This window comes from Anabrus simplex, chromosome 1 (assembly GCF_040414725.1).
Source record: "Anabrus simplex isolate iqAnaSimp1 chromosome 1, ASM4041472v1, whole genome shotgun sequence".
In the NCBI taxonomy this organism is placed as follows: Eukaryota; Metazoa; Arthropoda; class Insecta; order Orthoptera; family Tettigoniidae; genus Anabrus; species Anabrus simplex.
The window spans coordinates 1180771536-1180790010 of NC_090265.1; the positions used below are offsets into that span (position 1 = coordinate 1180771536).

At 38.4% G+C, this 18475-nt stretch overlaps 1 protein-coding gene across 6 annotated transcripts in view; it reads right to left on the reverse strand.

Annotated features, from left to right (window-relative positions):
• The window catches only part of LOC136858170 (organic cation transporter protein), a 279009-nt gene that overhangs the window by 152590 nt on the left and 107944 nt on the right, over window positions 1-18475 (reverse strand). For 2 of the 6 annotated variants that reach the window (XM_067137525.2, XM_067137521.2), the window contains exon 1: window positions 7305-7455. The exons of 3 other annotated variants lie outside the window; for them this stretch is intronic. The gene's annotated coding sequence lies outside the window, so the exon portion shown is untranslated. Of the gene's footprint in view, window positions 1-6372; window positions 6459-7304; window positions 7456-18475 lie in introns of those variants that run through there. One more of the 6 variants, XM_067137522.2, reaches the window with a different exon arrangement.

Sequence of the window (18475 nt, forward strand, 5' to 3'; positions counted from 1 at the left end):
GTTTATTTTTAAAGGAGATCCCAAACACCAATTTTCAGGTCTGTAATATCTTCAGTTTCTGAGATATAAGTATCCTCATTAAATGCATTCAACCCCTTTTTCACCCCTTTTCACCCCTCCTATTGTGATTTTCCGAAAACAAAAAAGTATGTGTTTCTTTATTTTTAAAAGACGTCAAAAGTACCAATTTTCAGGTCTGTAATATCTTCAGTTTCTGAGATATAAGTACCGATATCCTGATTAAAGGCATTCAACCATTTTTCGCCCTTTTTCACCCGTCCTATAGGTATTTTCTGAAAACAAAAAAATACGTGTTTCCTTATTTTTAAAGAAGATTCTAAATACCAATTTTCACATTTGTAAACTTTTAAAGTTTTGAGATATAGACTCACTCATTTTAAAATTTCACTCCCCTTTTCACCCCCTTAGCGACGGAATATCCAAAAATCCTCTCTTAGCGAGCACCTACATCTTAATATGAATGTGTCCCCAAAATTTCGTTTCATTATGTCCAGTAGTTTTAGCTCGGCGATGATGAATCAGTCAGTCAGTCAGTCAGGACAAGCTACTTTATATATATAGATGAAAGGGCTTGATCATATTTTGAGCAACACCAATTCCAGTGGGTAGATGGTGGGGACATAAATGCTTCATATGCTGCTTTAACCAGATACATTCAAAGAGGTCTTCACTGTGCATCAACAGTTAGAAAATTTCATCATCAAAATACAAACACCATTCTGAATGCATGGTGCACACCAGAACTTGCAACACTCTGCAGGCATAAAGCACTTCTCTACAATAAATTGGGGAAACACCCGCACAACGTTATAATTAAAAAAGAATATAAAAGTTACTGCAATAGAGTTACAACCCTGAAAAGGACTCTCAGGAAGTCGTACTATGATAATCAATTTAAAAACAATCTACACAGCACTAAACACACCAGGCAATTCATAAATGTTCTTGGTAAACCTTCAAAATCAACAATCAACATTGCTCGTATCAAGCTAGGGAACGAATGTTTCGAAAATAAAACTGACATTTGTAATGCCCTGAATAATCATTTTATCTCGGTCCCTGCCACACTATCTTCAAATATTGTACCACATCCTGAACGTACTGCTACAATCAACAACCATCCTAATTCCCTTTTCTTAGAACCATGTTCTCCAGAAGAAGTGTCTGCAATGATCAATTCTCTCAAACATGCTCGCTCAGTTGTTAGTGACGGTATTTCCAGTAAACTTCTGAAAATCTGTAATCGAGCACTCTCTGGTCCAATATCTGAATTTATCAACTGTTCTTTGGCAAAAGGCATTGTCCCTGATTCATTAAAGACCTCTACATTGGTTCCTATACACAAAAGGAATGATAGATCCGACCCAGGAAACTACCGACCCATCTCAGTACCATCTAAATGATCTAAAATCTTAGAAACTGTTGTCAACGTTAGGCTTACTACTAACCTCGAAAAATGCAATTATTTTTCCAGACTTCAATATGGCTTCAGAGAAAAGGCTGGGGTGAATCCTGCCTTAATGAATATTATAATTGAGCTTCAAAATTATATTAATAAAGGTTACAAGACTGATGAGTTGTTTATTGATTTAAAAAAGGCTTTTTGTACTGTTAGTCATGAACTTATGATATACAAACTGGAAAAGGCAGGTGTGAGAGGTCCTTCACTGCTCTGCTTTAAGGATTTCTTATCAAATCGACAACAATATGTTTATATTGGCATGAATAAAAGAGAATTACAAAAGATCTCCTTTGGTATACCACAAGGTTCCATATTGGGTCCAATTTTGTTTCTCATGTGTATTAATGACATAACCATGTGTTCTTTTAAGGGTAAAATATCACTTCTGGCAGATGATACTTCACTGTTCTATTCATCAAATTCTGAAGATGAAATTGTTGCAGATCAATCAATCAATCACTACTGATCTGCATTTAGGGCACTCGCCCAGGTGGCAGATTCCCTATCTTTTGTTTTCCTAGCCTTTTCTTAAATGATTGCAAAGAAATTGGAAATTTATTGAACATCTCCCTTGGTAAGTTATTCCAACCCCTAACTCCCCTTCTTATAAACGAATATTTGCCCCAATTTGTCCTCTTGAATTCCAACTTTATCTTCATATTGTGATCTTTCCTACTTTTAAAGACACCATCCAAGTTTATTCGTCTACTGATGTCCTCCCACGCCATCTCTCCACTGACAGCTCGGAACATACCACTTAGTCGACTAGCTCGTCTCCTTTCTCCCAAGTATTCCCAGCCCTAATTTTGCAATTTTTTGTAACGCTACTCTTTTGTCGGAAATCGCCCAGAACAAATCGAGCTGCTTTTCTTTGGAATGTCTCCAGTTCCTGAATCAAGTAATCCTGGTAAGGGTCCCATACACTGGAACCATACTCTAGTTGCGGTCTCACCAGAGACAAATATGCTCTCTCCTTTACATCCTTACTACAACCCCTAAATACTCTCATAACCATGTGCAGAGATATGTACCCTTTATTTACAATCATATTTATGTGATTACCCCAATGAAGATCTTTCCTTATATTAATACCTAGGTATTTACAATGATCTCCAAAGGGAACTTTCACCCCATCAACGCAGTAATTAAAACTGAGAGGACTTTTCCTATTTGTGAAACTCACAACCTGACTTTTATCCCCGTTTATCATACTGTCCATCTCACAACATTATCGAGGTCATTTTGCAGTTGCTCACAATCTTGTAACTTATTTATTACTCTGTACAGAATAACATCATCTGCGAAAAGCCTTATCTCTGATTCCACCTCTTTACACATATCATTGATATATTTAAGAAAACATAAAGGTCCAATAATACTGCCTTGAGGAATTCCCCTCTTAATTTTTACAGGGACAGATATCCAGCATGACTGTCATATCATAGATGAGAAAAATTCTTCTAACAGCCAATTACTCAACAACTGCCTGTATGATGTTCCATAAATCACAAAATGACCTAAATGCAACTACAAATATATTATTTGGCACGATGAAGTTGCAATGGGTTAAGTATCTTGGACTAATAATTGATAGCGCTCTCTCCTGGACACCTCGTATATTAAATGTAAAAAATAAAAATCTCTGTCTTGGTTGTATCATTGGTAAGATTAAGTACCTACTAACAATTGACACTCTTCGTCTAATTTATTTCACAATGATACCTCGACTTTCTTACTTGTGTTTCATTTGGGGCAAAGCAACCCAAAATAACTTAAATACTTTGGAGGTCTTACAAAACAGGTATTAGATTTATGTATGGATTCCATCAACTATATTCTCGAAATAAATTGTACTCTGAAACAAATATATTACCTCTTAAGAAATTAATCTCATTAAATGCATCACTTCTTATTCATAGTCTTGCATAATAAAATGTTCACCATATTTCCTAAAGTCACTGACATCCATTCATATAAGGCTAGGCAAAAAAATAAATGACATGCTCATCAAAATTATACAACAAGGTTTGGCACTAAGGGAGTGCAACACTTACTAATATCTGAATATAACAGCATTCTTGACAATATAGCAATCATCTCTAAAACTGTGCCATTTCGTAATAAGCTTAAGAGGTACCTGTTAGGCACTATAAATGTGTAACTGTTGTTTTTCTTCTATGTTTTATTTCCAAAGACACCTTAAAAGTCAAAAGTTGTTCCTCCCGTATTGTTACTTTGATAACAATCCACTTAATATAATCCTCTCTATTAGGTAAAAAGCGATACTCAAAGCATTTGTAAAACAAATATTATTACTCTTTCACTTTTAGACCTTACGCGTTAATTCGCCATTTTTGTGATTATCTATGTATTGTCTCTCTTGACAGAGCTCTTGCTCCCTGGAAACCTATTTTTATCAATAAAATAAATAAAAAATATTTGCGAGAAGTTCTACATCATCAGAACCATTTGTCCGTGCTTTGTTTGAAAAGTGATCCGTGACTGGATCTGTCTTAAATGGAAATGGCATTAAAGAAAATAAGATCTTAACTGACGAAAAACTTGAAGATATATGACCCAGCCTTCATGCTAACCCTTGTAAACCGTCTAGCCGTTGAATGCAGGAGAGTGTTTTCTCGCTCACTGTCTTACAGTGCTGAGAGGGCTTAACATTTTGAATTCTTTTCCCTGTAAGGTTTCTCTAGTGCTTATGTTAAATATTGGTACAATCTGTACACGACGGAGATTTAGATCCGTCGCTTTTGATCATATCTGATGAAGCTTGTTTTCACCTCGGTGGGTAGATTAATTCTCCGAATACTCAACATTGGGACACTGAAAATCACACGCAATGACATAAAAGTGGGTGTGCAGTTAGGTGGGCGAAGAATAACTGGACTCGCATTATTTTATGAAAAAATGAAACAACAATCGCCACTATCACCACCAATAATGATAATTATTGTTTCAGGGAGGAAAGCCACGGGATTAACTGTCCTATTGACGTTAATGATAAATATACTGTACACGTCAAACTCGTGTCAACGTATTCCTATAGTATTATTGTTGTATGTCGTCAGATGACATGTTTCGACATTTTATTTCATGCCATTTAGGCTGCCTGTGCGGCAATTGCGACTCGTCTTTTTCTTTTTAATTTACTCTAACTAGATGGTAGAAAACCAGAACTCTGCTGGGCGACCTAGGACTGAGTTTTACTTGATTTCATCGGGATAATTCCAAGAAATTTCACTGAAGATCGCACGACATGGTGTGTCGAATGGACTTTTTTCCATTCTTCAAAAATCCAGCTAGCTCTGCTGGGTCGAAACCCGCGATCTTGGTGTCTGGAAGCCGGCACTCCACCTTTGGCCCACAGAGGCAGACTATTAAAATCAGAGACGACAGATATTTTCTTTTGTTTTATGTCGCACCGTCATAGGCAGGTCTTATGGCAACAATGGGATTGTAAAGGACTGGAACTGGGAAGGAAGCAACGTTCGCCTAAATTAAGGTACAGCATTTGCCTGGTGTAAACATGGGAAACCACGGAAAACCATCTTCAGGGCTATCGACAGGAGGGTTTGAACCCACCATCTCCCGAATGCAAGGTCGCAGCTACGTGACTCGAACTGCGTTGCCAACTAGCTCCGTTTATAGGAGACAGACAAATCTGATGAATTAAGGAATCTGTTAAGAAAGGGAAGGATGGAGAAAAAACAAACTCAGGGCCTTGCAAACCTAGTACTTATCAGTGTTGGAAGCGAACAAGTCCACGAAGCGATTTGGGATAGAAAGAAGACTGGCACAAAAAAAAAAAAAAATTGTAAGCCTTGCTAGACTCAGCTATGGCCTAATGATCGCCATTCCACGTTCACAAGGTGTGAGACCCAGGCAGTGAGAAGATTAGCACAGGATGTTGAAGAGAGCTACTGCAAACCAGTTGAAGAACTGGTGCCACAATATGTGGTACATCGATCGTTGATGGAAAATTTTGTAAACACAATATTAATCATCACAGTGTTTGGAAATTATTATATGTTAAGGCTGGCGAGAGATTATGTCCTATCAAAATACTTGATGCATAAACAGAGGTCTTGAACCTTGAGACTCGAGTGGAGGGTTATCTCATTTGTGTTTCTTATTGCACTACCATAATGCACCAGTAAAATATGATTTACGTAAGCTAGTAGTAATTAATTAAATGCTGTACTAATTGTAGATTACATTTGCAACTCGAGTGGAGGGTTATCTCATTCGTATTTCTTATTGTACTATGCACCAGTAAAATATAATTTACGTAAGCTATTAATAATTAATTAAATGTATTCCTGTGGAATGTAAATCGTTCAATTCCCATAAGACTGGCTGTCTGGTGTGGTCGGTTGAGTACTCGCCTCGTATATTTAACGATGGGGCACCGAATCCAGTGCAGTCGCTTAGCATTACCGGCAGATGATTGCCACGTTAAAGAGACCATCCATTTTCAGGGCAATATCCCGGCGTCTATAAAATAATAATAATAATAATTATTATTATTATTATAATAATAATGGCGTATGGCAGACGGGGCAACGCATAGTATCGAACGTTGTATGATTCGGTAGTTAGAAAACAATTGAGCCTAACAAAAAGGATAAAACACAAAGTACGTTAAGTCATATCAGAAATAAATTGAATAATTTTGTGCAATAGTTGAATTGTAAATACGTTATCTTCTTGCACCGATACTTACACACATGATGTTCTGATGCAATCAGATAGATTTCCGTATTCAACTGCACTGATTACTCTTATCTGAATGGTCTCGATGACTCTGTTCTTTACTAGAGTCTGGCTTTGTATGCACAATAGAACAATAAAATTATTTGTTTCATGGGAAATCTTACCTTATTTGTAGCTGTTACAATATAAAGGATGCTGTTCTGAGATTTTCTTGTGTGAAGCTCCACGTCTGTCAGAGAAGAATATTTTATGCAATGGAAACGCCCTATCTCCCTCACATTACGTCACACAAGTATATGAGAAAATCACTAGAATTCTTCAGTAAATTCCTCTTGTAAGTCAGTTTCTTCACCAGGTAGCGTTTTGCTAATTTGACGAATTGCTTTGTATCCAGGATTTCTAGTTTGTTTGTTTTTTTCTTTTCGCTAGTGGTATTACGTCGCACCGACATAGATAGGTCTTATGGTGACGATGGGATAGGAAAGGCCTAGGAATTGGAAGGAATCGGCCGTGGCCCTTAATTAAGGTACAGCCCCAGCATTTGCCTGGTGTGAAAATGGGAAACCACGGAAAACCATCTTCAGGGCTGCCGACAGTGGGATTCGAACCCACTATCTCCCGGATGCGAGTTCACAGCCACATGCCTCTAAACGCACGGCCAACTCGCCCAGTTTTCTAGAATTACCTGAGTAATCATAAGCTTATCAAAAACAATTTTAGGAACCGTGAGTTTTTGAAGACAATAGGTCTATGTAAAAAAATGTATCAACAAGCATAGGTAGGCCCTATAGGCCCACACAGACACGTGCTATTTTTGTTTATTTTATACCCAGAAATAATTACCAATAATCAGCCTATGCTAGAAAGAGGGCAAGTAATCATGTAATAATGACAGTTACAAGTAAAACATGCACTTTGCATGAAAAAAATAAAAATTATATTTTGCCCCGGAATATGCATTTATATGCACTATCAAACACCGGTTAAATTGTCTATGAAGGCGTGGCTTAACAAAGTATATACTAATAAGTTAATTACCACATCACTTTAAATATAATATCCATTTCACTTACAAATAAAGGGTTCTAGTACTTACAAATACATTAAAGATCAAAGCCGTCCACAAAACCTACAAACTTTAATTCTTCAACTAGTCTGCGAACTGAAAGGAACGTGATAAAACACACAAATGTTGAAACTCCCTGCGAAGTGGTTTACTTTTACGGAAAGCCCCATCCCACGTGAGTTTAATTGTTCTGTATCTTCCGACTGACACTTGGTTCTGGTTTATTCTCATGGAATCTCCGGCACCACTAATCAATCTTACGTCATCTGAGAAGTAAGATAAAGCATGCATTCGAGATAACAAGATATGAAAAACGATACAGATCTAGTAGGAGCGATTATGTCAAGTGGACGTTGAGTCCGAAATCTCAGAAAAGAAATATAATGTACCGTTAGGGCCCTTTCACACTGTCCACTTGCTTTCCACGCCACGCCACGTCACTCCACTCCACTCCACTTCTCAGACACTTGCCGTCCACTTCCGTCAACTTGCCGGCAACTTCTCGTCCCCACCTCATATTTGCGTCTCGGTTTGAATCTGGTCTATGGACGCGCACATTATTCTTGGGATTTTTATTCTTCCGAAAAGAAGGTTGAGGTGAAAGAACAGTACTAAGGTTCATTGGGTCCATCCATTGAATTCATATAGCCTAGAACGAGGAACTCATCGTTCTTCTAGATGAACATACCAATGATCTACAAATGTTCCTTAATTACTTTCGTATGAGTGGGAATTTGTTTGAATTGTTGTCAATCCTTGAAGCAAGTTTACAGCGTCAGGACACCAACATGAGAAAACGTATTCCGCCGATATTTTGAAACAAAAACTTCAAACTTGTGACGCACACAATGTTGACCGTTTGAACGACTGATTTAGTGAGCTACCAGTATGGCCTTGCTACCTACACCTACCTTCTGTAAATAAGACTGGTAGTTCTCACGAATAAGATTTTTTTTTTTTTTTTTTTTACAAGTTGCTGTACGTCGCACCGACACAGATAGGTCTTATGGCGACGATGGGACAGGAAAGGGCTAGGAGTGGGAAGGAAGCGGCCGTGGCTTTAATTAAGGTACAGCCCCAACATTTGCCTGGTTTGAAAATGGGAAACCACGGAAAACTGTCTTCAGGGCTGCCGACAGTTGGGTTCGAACCCACTGTCTCCCGAATACTGGATAATGGCGGCACATAAGCGACTGCGGCTATCGTGTTCGGTCCGAATAAGAAAATGTTATTATGTAATTTAATTGGAAGCAGTTCTTTTGAAAAGAAGACTGCTAAAAAGCCTTGATTAATTATTTTTCAATGACCCAGGTTATTGTAATATCGAAAATTGTTAACATATAACACATATAGCCTATTACTCTAGATATCAACCTCTCTCTCTTTGGAGTTGTCCAGTTCGGCAGAAAGTGGAATCACTTCATGGGAAACTTCATTCCACATTTGAAGCCTTTTATTTTATTTGAATAGTCTGTCGTTCGTTAATCTCACTGACAAGGCCGATTTTGTATTTCTATTATTAACTTTTCAGTATCTATGAATGGAACCGACATTTTGAAACGAAATCTTCGAACTTGTAGCTCATAATGTTGACTGTCTGAACGAGCTAATCTGATTCAGTGATGAGTGAGCTTCCGGTCGCCCAGTGTGGAAGACACTTCAGGCCGGTTGACAGCAGCCTGCTGTTGACGAGAGTGGACGGAGGTTGCGCCGCACGAAGTGTCTCGTGTGAACGCTACCGGCCTTTTACCACACCTCTGGTGGAGTGGAGTGGATTGGAGTGGCAAGCAGTGGATCGTGTGAAAGGGCCCTTAGAGTTGCCAGGAATATGGGGCAGTACGTATCACTTCCCGCACCCATCCCTTCGCGATTTAATATGTCTGAAAACATTCTTGATCGGAACCTTTCAAACAGGAAATCACAAATAGGCTAAACATTTCCTGTAGCAAACTGTACATTTGAATTCTGTCCTGTAAGGGTAAACCAGGAGTAGATCTTTTCTCATTTCTCCGAATTCTCATATTATCTCCGTTTTACGCAGAGGAGAAACGCGCATTATTATTTAAACGCTTCCAACTCCGCATCCTAACGAGCACTTCGGGAAGCAGAAAAGTAACCATTATTGCATTACGAGAATTCAAACTCATTCTCATCTCTTAATGGGTCCCTACACGCTCAGGCTTTTAACTCAAGGCTGTTTGCGCAATTTTACCTGCACAATTTAGTTCAGCCTACACGCTCCATTTTACGTGCGGCAGTATTTCATTTCTGTGTTTGTCACAATGTTAGAAAAAACGATCTTGTTATCAGTTCCGGCCTTGTTTATAAAGGTTGTTTCTTGGAATATATTCTTTCATATACACAGAAGTTCTAGTGAGTGATATTTTCGTCTAGTGTTCAAAGTTGTGGGGCCGAATCCCGGGAATGTCAATTTGCATTTATGCTCGATCGCATGTAAGAAGAGAGCTCTCACCAGGTGAGCTGGCCTTGCGGTGAGGGGCGCGCAGCTGTGAGCTTGCATCCGGGAGATAGTGGGTTCGAATCTCACTGTCGGCAGCCCAAGATGGTTTTCCGTGGTTTCCCATTTTCACACGAGGCAAATGCTGGAGCTGCAACTTAATTAAGGACACGGCCGCTTCCTTCCAACTCCTAGCCCTTTCCTATCCCTCTCTTGAACCACGTCACAAATGAAGATGTGCGACGTAGACATGGTGTGGTCCCAATCGTAGAGAAAGTGAGAAAGGCTCGACTCCGGTGGTATGGCCATGCCATGCGAAGCAATGACAATTCAGTGGTTAAAAGGGCACTCCAGTTTGACCCAGGTGGACATCAACCACGAGGGAGACTGCCCAAGCGGTGGATTGACAACATTATGGAAGATATGCGTCCGATAGGCCCCAACCATCGAGACGTCCTAGACAGGGCCAAATGGCGAAAATATAACCGAATAGCGGACCCTACTTGATGGGGAAAACGCTAGGAGGGAGAAAGAAAGCTATTATATTAAATTATGCTTAATAGTCTGTGCATTTATTCTCTTCAGCTCTGATCAACAAAAGCAATAATCCAGTTTGCCAAGACGATATAGAAAAGAAAATATAATGCGTTATATGTACTAACAAACGAATGCTTTTTGAAAAATAACCATTAAATATACGGGTATCATTTGAAATTTCAAACAGGGGGTGGCTGGAAGTGAGGGGGTAAAATCTAAAATGCAATTAACCGTGGTTTTAAACTCACCCCTGAATATCTACATTGATGTGTATTCTGTTTTAATTAAATTAAAATTAAACTAGAGGACCTGTGTGTTCGTTATAAATAAGTCAGATAATTCGTCTTGATACGCCTGTCGTAGGCATATTGCTTTACCTGCCACTTCAATGGTTTTATGAACATTTAATAATAAGAAACGCGTTATGGTATGCCGCAGTTCATAGTCAGAATTCATTCATTCTGACGCCATCATGCCGTCTGTTTGGTAAAAATCTATCCATATATTCGCTTTTTTTTAAAAATCCTGCAGTTCTTGATGTAAAGCTTGGTACTGTGTCGTAGAAGGGATGGAATTTTTAATCGCAGTTCTTCTATATAGAACGGCTGTCAAGTGAGCTCATAGGTTAGTCTCGAAGGAGTGTTTTTTGCCAGACAGAGAACATTTTTAAAATACATAGCCTTCATTTTTTCTAATTCAGCTAGGTTATTCTTCGATAGGTGTTCGCAGATAATGTCTAAGGCGTATGTCATGATGGGGTCTGTTCATACGTAGACTTTTTTCTCCTAGCTTAATATTAAGCTATTTGGCAGCATGTAAGTTATTAGGAACGCTCTGCCATCTGTTGCATATATTTGTAAGCTGGAAAAGGTTAGAGAATCAAAGAGTATCTAGCAGGGAATCTTTCGTGTTCACGTGTATACTCTCTGGGTTGTCAGGTGGTAATCAAACATGGCTGCATGCAATAACATTACCAAGGATGAAAATCATATATCACAATATAATGAAAATGTTAGTCGCTTAGCAACCTGCCAAGTACAGAATGCATTGCGGGTTAGGGTTTGCCTTCGCCTGCAATTACTGGAGTGATCATTTAAGGGGGAGACCTAGCTTAACACAGGGAAAATAGGCCAATATTCATTCGATTGTTATATATGCTACAAACGTAGTTGACAAGTGATGCACATAACCCAGTATTGGCATGCTTCAGAGCAATCAGAAGCAACTTCAATAATGCCAAAATTCTAATTACAACATTTCAAAATAAAATGTTCAAAATTTCCCGCCTTTTTAACGGTTTCCTTCATAACTCCCTTACTGTTTCACGGATAATTATGAAGTTTTCAGAGTTTCCTCCATAGTGTTGTACTACAATCTGTACCTCATTCAGATCAATGGGATTTAAATTAGATTTTATATAACATTTATTTACAAAAATATTAATATTTTCTGGTGCTCGGAATAAAAACTCAACAAAAAATCCGAATCACAGTCTATGTTAATGATTGAGGTTCATGTTGTAGCTGGAGGTTTTATACACACTTTAAAAAAGGAAAAGTACGAAAATTCTTCTAAACTTGGAATTTATAAGGGAAATAGTGATATATTGTTAAAAAGGCGGGAAATTTTGAAAATTTAATTAAAAAAATTAAAATGATTAAAATTCTGACATTACTGAAGTTGCTTCCGGTTGCCAGGAAGTATGCCAACACTGGGATATGTGCAAGAATGTCAACAACAATTGTAGCATTTTTAACAATCGAATGAATATTAACCTTCTTTTTTCCTTTGTTAAGCTGGGTCTCCCCCCTTAATGATTTTATGATTACTTAGAGTTGGCTGAACTTAGATGCCTATCAATGTCTCACGATTCACCGCAAGGTAACTCCGGAGATAATAAAACAAAAATGAAGCAACTCGGTCCGTTAGAATGGATGAACGCATTTGCCAAAAGTGTTTTTAGTAAACTCGTTTAATGTACAGATAATAATAATGTCATTGGCTTTACGTCCCACTGACTACATATAATTCATTTTTATATTTGAGAATGCTTCAACAAAATATCCTTGAAAACCTCCTTTTCAACGGAAGTAAAATTCTTGAGACTGCTTTTCGTATCCATTTAAGAAAAAGTAACTAAAATTTAAGCCGCAGAAGAGGTTATAACAGAAACAGGCAAAAGGATAAATAAATAAACAAATAAACTCGGAATAAGGAGCGCAGAGCAGATCTAGTTGGCCGTGTCTGAAGAACGACTCGCATATACCAAGACCGACTCCAATCCTCAGACCGTAATGTAAAAAAATATGGCGGCCGAAGTAGCCGGATTGCTGGTATTGGCTAACACGAAAATATCACGTGCATGTTATATAAACGGCGATAATTTAACATGATAAATGTAGCATCATAGGGAAAATCAATTTTTCACGTATGAAAACGCTTCGCCAACAAGTACGTACCACATATAATAAACTAGAATCACATGCATTCTACTAGAAAAGAGACCAACAAACTGATTATTTAGACATTTCAGTTAGTCAAGTAACGTTTTCTCTTATATTTCACTTCGCTGGATAGATGAAAAGACAAACTGTTATAATGATATTTATAACATCATTTTGAATGTTTTAAAGTAAATTAAGGTGCGAAATTCCTCAATTTATTCGTTCTCATGAGAACTATGAAACATAATTTGTTCCCTTACTTTTGAAGTGGTGGACAGTTTCTGAAATTCAGCACCCAATGAAAGGGAAGTACACCCGAAATAATAATGTTATTGGCTTTACGTCCCACTGACTACAATTTTTACGGTTTTCGGAGACGTCGAAGTGCCGGAATTTAGTCCTGCAGTAGTGCTTTTACGTGCCAGTAAATCTACTGGCACGAGGCTGACGTATTTGAGCACCTTCAATACCACCGGACTGAGCCAGGATCGAACCTCCCAACTTAGGGTCAGAAGGCCAGCGCCCAAGGACACCAGAAATGACTATGTTAGCCCAATAAACGGCCCTGGTAATGCTAACATAATATTGACATTTGGCATTGCAGCACTTCACACAATGATGGTAACCTTAGCAATGAAACGTTCAGACACTAAATATATAATACGTTTTTACCCATTAAAGAACATGAGTGCAAATACTCTATTGACTGTCAACGTTGATATTTAACAATATGGACGAGCTTCAGTTCGGTGTAGTCTGCTTGATAACAGATACCCACAGTATGAATCGAAAGGTGTTGGTAGTTTAAACCCTGCGTTACAAACCCAGCTAATACCCCCAAGTCACTATTTCTTCTGTGTAACAGTATACAGATTGCTCCATCTGTCACACATATACTCCAAGATCCAGCCAAACATTTCCGCGGGGGAAGTACAGATTGTCAAATACACTTGCAGCTAAATCACTCGACACTTTGAAATACATAGACACTGACGGAATATCACAATATCAATTACATCTAAATTAATATTTTTCGAGGAACACGAATAGTTTGGAATTACAGAAAAGTCTTCCCTAACCTCAGACTTATTCTCAAAATGTTGTAGGCCTATGCACACAACAGTTTTGTCATCGACTTCAAAATAATCACGATGTGTATTCCTAACCCATTTCTCTCTTAATGTTTTATTCCGTAGGAAACTTAAGAATAGTTGTATGAGAGGCTCTGCCATAGACTAAAACCTGGTCCACAACACGATCAAAACAAGCATATTCTCATATTACCGCGTATAATTACATATCCTAAGTGTCCACTGACTCATACAAATACACTCGCACACTTATATTCTACAAAGAAACTAATATTTATCGTCAACTTTCATGATATTACACCGACTACATGACAAACCAAAACAAATCCACATTTCTAACATTTCCGGCTACTCGATTCGCCATTTTTGAACGATCGAGAGTAGCATTAAGGTCTGACGATTAGAGTCGGTCTTGCATATACTATGAAGTTCGACTTAACTTTGCAGAGCGTCTGCATATAAATAACGCTTTATCAAGTCTAGCTTAACAAAGTAGAACTTGACCAACGACAGTAACGTTTAATTCTACTTCTTTGTTAAGTCGTTCTTGTTAGAGCAATAAGTCGCCAACTATGAATACTGGGAAATTTTTAAATGAAAAGCCTGTATTGTTGTTTGGCTACTACATACTAGCTATTTCTAGGACACTTGCTTCACATAGCATAGCAAAGCAAAGTCATCTCCGTGCAGCCCATGAAGGCCCTTGGAGGGGTGGAAGGTAAAGGCTTCCACCATTCGTAACCTCGGCACGTGATGGGGTAGAGTGGCTAGCTCTACTCCCGGCCGCCTTTGCCCCCAGGAATTAACCTGGTACTCATTTTTGGTGTAGCCTGAGTGAACCTCAGGGCCATATGCACCTCCGGAAGTGGAAATCTCGTTTATTAAATTTTACGACTTCCTGACGGGGATTCGAACCCACGTCCTTCCAGGCGAGCCGAGCACGCCTTTACCGCCTCGGCCATGCAGCCCCTTCACATGTGACATACCCATACTAATTACCCGCCGACCATAGTTTTGCTGTATATATCGGTTTCGAACTTGCCTGAGGGAATTTGGGGAGTTTCCAAATGCCACAACTCTATGTTGTTGCTTTCAGGACGTTAAAGAAACTATTTGCGGACTAAATTTCGACATCCTGACGTGTCTTAAAATATATAGCAATTCAAAGAACGTTAAGCGAACTAATAACATTTTTTAACATTCTTAATTTATCGATGACAAGCAATTTTCTAAGTTTAATTTGTTTAATTTACGTATATTTTAATTGACCAATCATTCTTTCCATTATTAATAGTTTGAGCAGTATTATGATAGTGATAAATCACCTAATAGTAATTATCACAAAACAGCCAAGCCTATAATATGGCATTTAAAATTTCTAAATTTTATGCCAAAAATATGGATCATCTCAATATATATATATACTTAATAATAATAATAATAATAATAATAATAATAATAATAATAATAATAATAATAATAATAATAATGTTATTGGCTTTACGTCCCACTAACTACTTTTACGGTTTCCGGAGACGCCGACGTGCCGGAATTTAGTCCCGCAGGAGTTCTTCTACGTGCCAGTAAATCTACCGACACGAGGCTGACGTATTTGAGCACCTTCAAATACCACTGGACTGAGCCAGGATCGAGCCTGCCAAGTGGGGGTTCAGAAGGCCAGCGCCTCAACCGTCTGAGCCATTCAGCCCAGCAATATACGGTATATATTTAAGCCCGAATTTAAATAATCAAATACAGAACTCAATAATGAGCGATTTGAATGAACGATACGAGTTACGCAGATGTAAATCTGCACTTGAGAGAAGTTAGGTTCGAGTCCCACAGTCGACAGCCGTAAACAAGGTTTTCAATAGTTTTTCCATTTTCACACCTGGCAAACGTCAGGGCTGCTATATTTTCAGACCTAGCCCTTTCCTTTTTCATCCGCTGAAAACCTACGGAAGTTGTTGTTGTTGTATGAGTCATCAGTCCATAGACTAGTTTGATGCAGCATCCTACATCTGCTCGTCATATTCAAACCTTGGTCTACCCCTACTGTTCTTACCACCTACACTTCCTTCAAAAACCAACTGCACAAGTCCTGGGTGTCTTAAGATGTGTCCTATCATTCTGTCTCTTGTTCCTGTCAAATTTAGCCAAATCGATCTCCTCTCATCAATTCGATTCAGTATCTCTTCATTCGTGATTCGATCCACCCATCTCACCTTCAGCATTCTTCTGTAACACCACATTTCAAAAGCTTCTACGAGAGTTAATGTGACATTAAAAACACACAACCTTAAATCGAATTCATAATTTTCTATATTATTTCAATGTGCCATCAAAAGTGAGGAAGAATAACGAAGCTAAATTAGAACTGAAAATATCTCAGTGTATCAATACCAGTCCGCCTCTGTGGTGTAGTGGTTAGCGTGATTAGCTGCCACCCACGAAATTTGAAATGTGGTACGAGGGCTGGAACGGGGTCCACTCAGCCTCGGGAGGTCAACTGAGTAGAGGTGGGTTCGATTCCCACCTCAGCCATCCTGGAAGTGGTTTTCCGTGGTTTCCCACTTCTCCTCCAGGCAAATGCCGGGATGGTACCTAACTTAAGGCCACGGCCGCTTCCTTCCCTCTTCCTTGCCTGCCCCATGCAATCGCCCCATCCCTCCACAAGGCCCCTGTTCAGCATAGCAGGTGAGGCCGCCTGGGCGAGGTACTGGTCATTCTCCCCAGTTGTATCCCCCGACCCAAAGTCTGAAACTCCAGGACACTGCCCTTGCGGCGGTAGAGGTGGGATCCCTCGCTGAGTCCGAGGGAAAAACCGACCCTGGAGGGTAAACAGATTAAGAAGAAGAAGTATCAATACCATCACAGAGCTGTTTTGATAAACGAAACCTTACATGACAAGAAAATATATTTAATCGACAAATTATTCTGAAAAAATTAAACCGGAATATCCAACTCTTATGTTGTCTTCCTGGAAAATGTGCTAAGATTTTGGTTTAAAACATGGAACGTGTAATGAATTTAATTACAACTAATGCTGAACGTCCAATTTCAAAATCTCAACATCTTATATTATGTCTTGTGACAAGTCCACCGAGAAATGTCCTTTGTTGTACTTACCTGCAGGCAGAATGGTTAAGAAGGATGTAGAGCACCTGAAGTTGGCAGCTATTATATAATTTTATGAGAGTGTACGTTTACCATCGATAGTCGACTCGTAGCGATAAGCCACGATTATGAAGTACAGCATAGCTAGGCGGAAACCTCAGTGAGTGCTAGATGAAGTTTACCTTCTGTTAAATGCCGTACATCGCGTGCTGAAGGTCAAACTTCCTTTCCTAGAAATGGATATGTGCCGCAATCGCTTCACAGCTGAAGTTAGTTTTAAGTACAAATTATACCAATTTTTGACGGTTTTCTCTCGGGTCATATCTATCCTTCCATAATCCCACTTCCTTTAACTTCAGTTCCTATTAGTAATGGCATCTAAAACACGAGCTCACTGCAGAGATGAATTTCATTTCCATGGCAATGACATTATTTTACAAGAGCACTCATTTAACACAATAATCTAAATCGTGTCCTAGAAATTACGATAAATAGGATTCAGCAGTGAGTGGTCCACAAAAAATGGGAGGACTGCATACATAACGTAGAGCAACTACAATGTTACTGTTCCATGGATACTTACGTGCCTGATTTGTTTATAATCAGATTTTGTTTCTCTTATGAAATGTTTTTCAGTGAACATAAAGCGTATTGCAACGATACTCGCCAATTATCACCACAACCACATCTCTGTGAATTAACTTACAGCCTCCACAGACCTCCCTCTACTTGCAAATAGCTCTGTGGCCTAGTTTAGTTCCACATCTCTTATCCTTATCACTAAACAACTACTGAAACCGGTTCATGCCAATAGCTTCATCCATCGAGCTCATTCCTAACTTAGCTTTATCTCCCCTTTGCCTGTGTCTTCCTGACATTGTTCCCATCTGTTCCAGCAAATTATTTATTATTTATTTATTTACATAGTTTACGCCCACATTGGAGCACTTAAATCAAACCCAAATGCATTTATGTTAACAAAGAATTAACTGAAGATTTAGCTTGCATCATCTTCTTCCTTTCCCAAAACCTCTTCATTCTGGCTGACCTGGCTGCCCTTTCTTCATCAGATATGATATGTTGTTTGTGTTGTACAGTTTTTAATGACAATCTTATTTGCTTGTTCTTGAGAATTCTTTTTTCTTCTCTATTTTCAATTTGCTTCATTGTAATATTCAGCTCTTCTAAATCATTCTGAATTTCTTTATATCAATTCCTTTTTGTTTTACTTTTCCAAAAGTAATTAAATAGTTGTTTTATTATCCTGTTATAATTTAATCTAGAAAGATGACAGAAAAATGCAATTCTTCTTTTTCTCATCGTATCTATTATAGATTCACTTTCCCTATAAACCACAAATAATAATAATAATAATAATAATAATAATAATAATAATAATAATAATAATAATAATAATAATAATAATAATAATAATAATCCTTTTCCCCTAGTTTCGGATCTCCAGATAATGAGGCGAGAGTGTTGGTTTATTGGCAATTATGTCACAGCCCAAGCAAATACAAGTTAAAAAGAAATGCAACACTGAGTACATAT